Raw genomic sequence first — 4,779 nt, 5'->3', positions numbered from 1 at the left:
ATGATTATGATTATAATTGTTATAATTTATTATGATTATGAATATTATTATTATTACTTTGATGATTATTATTATTATTATTATTATTCATGTTTATTCTAATGATTGATTATTTATTATTATTGTTGCTTGATTTTTATTGTTATTTCTTGATCACGCTTTTATGCATGTTAAAGGGAATTTTGTACTTGTAATCACGCTTAATAAGATAATTAATAATCTTGTTTAGGGTTAATATGATAATAAATTCAAGTGATCGCCAATAATAGTTTATTTGTGCATTAATGTTCAACCAACATAGATAAACAGGTTTAGGGCTAATCCTAATGATTGTATGTTAGACAGAAAGCGCACATGAATACGATCAGAATAAAGTAGAGGCCTATTATTAGGGCAGGTTCAATCTCTTTTAGGTTGGATTTGTACCTTCATCCCCTAACCCTTATTTGGTTCTAGACCTTATGGAGTTGACGATCTCTTGGATCGTTAAGGGGTGTAACCTTCATCCTATGAATGGTTTACAAGTTCCTAAAAAACTTGTTGGCGACTCTTTTGCTCTATCTTCTTCCCTTTTGGACGCCACCGTACTTTAGTGTATGATCACAGTGGGGTTCAAGCTACGGGTTAATGCTTAAAATATTCCCTACAGTTTTTTGGTGACTCCACTTAGTCTTAACTTAATTTAATTGTTTGTTTTATTATAATTGATTTCATTATTCAAGCTATTGTTAGTAAGACTAAGTTAAGACTTCACGTATCATGACCCAGTGGAGTCGCCAAAAAATGTAGGGAATAATTTCAAGCCTTTAAAATCCCACTAGCTTGAACCCCACTGTGATCATACACTAAAGTACGGTGGCTTCCAAAGGGAAAGAAGATAGAGCAAAAGAGTCGCCAACAAAATTTTTAAGGAACTTGTAAACCGTTCACGAGGTGAAGGTTACACCCCTTAACGATCCAAGAGATTGTCAACTCCATAAGGTCATGAACCAAATAAGGGTTCGGGGATGAAGGTACAAATCCAAACTAAAAGAGATTGAACCTGCTCTAATAATAGGCCTCTACTTTATTCTGATCCTATTCATGTGCGCTTTTTAATTAACATGCAATCAATATGATTAACCCTACACCTATTTATCTATGTTGGTTAAGTTTAATGCACAAATAAATCTAATATTGGTGATCACTTGAAATTATAATCGTATTAACCCTAAACAAGATTATTAAATATCTTATTAAGCGTGATTACAAGTACAAATTTCCTTTAAACATGCATAAAAGGCGTGATCAAGAAATATAATAAATAATAAAGCAACATAAAAAAATAATAATTATAATTATAATCATGTTCATGTTAATATTAAAGCATAATAAAAATAGCAAGATCCTAGGCATGATACTAACAAGATTAATAACAAACCCTAGCATGTCACTAAGCAATAAAAATCAAATCTTTAACCCTAACATGATACTAACAATCACAAATATTAGGAAGAGCATAGGAAGCATCACAACAATCATATTCAATATTAAAATTACCCTAGACATGATACTAGGAATATCATAATAACAATGTAAACATGATTTCTACATCATAAAATCAATTAATCAATTAAAGTACTTAGTTTGATGCCTCGTATCTCTTTCTAATTACAAAATACACACGTTAGTAACTTCAAGGAAAATAATAATCAAACAATTAAATTAAATAATGGAAAGAGAGATTTGGGACCAAACACTCAGAAATTAAAACCTTTCACGTCTAGGGCGAAGACAACTTCGAATATGGCTAGGTGTTTCTAGATATTTTGAATGCGGAATTTTGTATGAGAAAGCAAAGTTTGAAAGAATTGAATGTTTTAAGAGAGATGAATGATTTAGAGAATGCTAAAGAATTAATGATTGTTGATGATGAATGAAAACAATTGGTGTAAATTGGTGATTGTTGGTGAATGAAAACGGAGATTTAAATACGATATTTATAGAGAAAATCAGCCAAAAAAGATAAATTAAACAAAACAGAGTGTGACGCTCAGAAAACAGGGCTGGCGCCAACCCTGGCTAGCTGGCGTCAGGCACCAACACTAGCGCCAGGCGCCAATGGCTAGCGCCAGGCGCCAGGCCTGGTTCCAGGTGCCAAGGCCTGGGGTTAGGCGCCAAGCCTGATTCCAACGCGTTTTCGAAAATCCGATAAGTTTTCCGTACTGGAGGATAAAATAATATAATTTCCTCGAAAATGCTATTTGATTTTGATTAAAACTTTGAAAAGTCAACAAAAGTCAATTTATCAATGCTAATTAAATTAGGAATTAAAAGAACCTTCAAGAAGATTCTAGAAGACTAAAACCATTCCTAATTGCATTAGGAATGATAAATCATATTAGGCCCTCCCCTAGATCATTGGGCCGTACATAAAGCTCAAACCGGGCCCAGTTTGGTAAATTGGCCATAACTTCCTCAATATTCATCAGAATTGGGCTTATAATATATCGTTGGAAAGGTCTTTGCAAGCCCCATCCAACTACACTACTATTGGACCCATATCATGGACCAACCAAACTGGATTGGCTTTTTTCCTAAAATAAGTTTTCAAAAATAGAGAGAAGAAAAAAGAAAATAAAACTTTCCGCAACACTAGACTTTCCACACTTTCGTTTCATTCGATTATGATTCAACATGAAAGGTACCAATCACCGGGTTTGGTTTTGGGGAGACACAAATGGGTGTCTACAGAAGCCCCCACTTTAACTGAGTTTGGAGAAACGCATGTTTCGAAAACAAAAGTCAAAGTAGCGATAGGGACGGAGAATGATTCAGTATGTTCTGCGATCCTAAATCAATCTTGCAGCCCCGATACCTGCAAAACTAACATTAGTTAAACCGATAAAAGAGTTAAGAAACGCGTATCTTGCACCGTCGAGCACACGTCTATGAAAGTAACCGATTGTTTTGATGACCTCCTGCAAGCTAGAGAATGCCATCCCGCTTGAAAACTGCTACGCCTGTAACTGCTTCCAAATTTGGAAGATTGCTTCGCCTGAAACGATCCTCCTCCGCATTGATAATATCCCACATCCTCCAGTTGTTCGTGACAACTTTCCGCAATCTAGGGAATGCCGTCGAAGATATCTTCTCTTGAAGTCACCTTCACTTAATGCGATAATTTTCCAAAGGAAATTACCGAAGATCCACGCCTGTCGATCTTTAAAAGTTCGCCTGAACTTTGCTCCCGCTATGCTTGTACGTCGGCGCTTCCGTTGCTTTGAACCTGTACGTTGGTGCTCTTTTGCTCTTGAACCTATATGTCGGTGCCTTTTTGCTAATGAGCCAATGCTTAGGCGCTTTAATCTAAGTGAGACGATCTCTTATCAGTTCGATCACTTTATGTAATCAAGCCGATTACTAAATCATGTCAAATTGCTTAGAGGGGCTAACTAGCGTACCAAGGAACCCAAAAATATGTTGCAGAAAGATAGACCAACCCTACCAGGTGGCTGGGTGCTTTAGCGTCGCTGAAAAACCATCAGCGCCACCTTATTAGCATTAGCGCCAGGCGCTGATATTGGCCCCAAGCGCCAAGCCAAAATTGTGACGCCAATGCATAGGGCCTGGCGCCAGCACGGGGACTTCCTTAAATACCCCTTTCCTCTTCATTTCGCTGCTTTGTTCGTCGCGAAACTGCTCGAAGAAACCCGAAAGCTTCATTTGCTCATTGCTAGCTCGTTTCTCAGCCGAATTCGCTCAAATTTGTTGCAAATCAAAGCTCTTTTCATCTATTTTCCTGATCTATGTAAGTTTCCTTCAAACTCACATAAGTTTTTATAAAGTCTTAGCATGTTTATTCACGAATTTCATGAAAATTCGAAACTTATAATGCTCAATTTGCTTTGTTTGTAAAGTTTTATGCCATGAAATTGCTTGTTTATGTTTGTATATTGCTTTGGGAGTAATTTGAGACTTTTTTGACTCAATTTGGTGAAGAAATGAGCAATTTGCCATTGTTGGACCTCTTAAGGTCGTGAAGAACAATGTGACTTGTTCTTGACATTTTTGCTAGCAATTCTTGTCCAATTTGTCACAATAATCACTATAGTGTTGCAAGAAATTGTTTAATTGCTTGAAAAATGCTGTTACGCTCAATTTGAATTTGTGCTCTGTTTTAGTACTACGTACTCTGTTTTTGCGAACATAGTATCATGCGGCTAGGCGAACCTTAGATACTATAGAACCTTAATTCATGATAATTTTGCACAATGTAGCATGGCTAGACAGCGAGGCTTGGGTTCACGGTCCTGAAACACTAGACGGGAGCATGAGCCCGTAAAGGATGACATCACGGCTTCCACTTCGCTTGGTCGACTTCCGGAGTGGGATGAACGGACCTTGTTCTTCGCCCCTGTCCACCACATTTCTGAGAGGGTGAGACAGGGTATCGCGCCCGGGAGGACACGACATCACGGCTCTGGATGTGATTGTTTAGGCGATTTGTACAGGATGTACATCACCAAGGATCTTGAGACGAGACTCCTATGGGAGTCTTGTGGACTAGCTACTCTGTTCGAGACCTCCAAGGCTATGGTTGCCTTCAGCGGGGGTCACCACGTAGTGCGCGCTTTGGTGGAGTTCTTCTGGGACTCCACCAACACCTTCCATTTCCTCTCGGGCGAGATGATGGTCACCCCTACGGACTTCAGTCTCATCACAGGACTGGAGTTCACTTCTGTGCCACTGCCGTTTAACAGTGGAATCGATGTCTTTTATTCGGAGGTCGAGGAGCTG

The sequence above is a fragment of the Chenopodium album genome, chromosome 2, assembly GCF_948465745.1.
Source record: "Chenopodium album chromosome 2, dcCheAlbu1.1, whole genome shotgun sequence".
In the NCBI taxonomy this organism is placed as follows: domain Eukaryota; kingdom Viridiplantae; phylum Streptophyta; class Magnoliopsida; order Caryophyllales; family Amaranthaceae; genus Chenopodium; species Chenopodium album.
Note: the sequence above shows the minus strand (reverse complement) of the source record.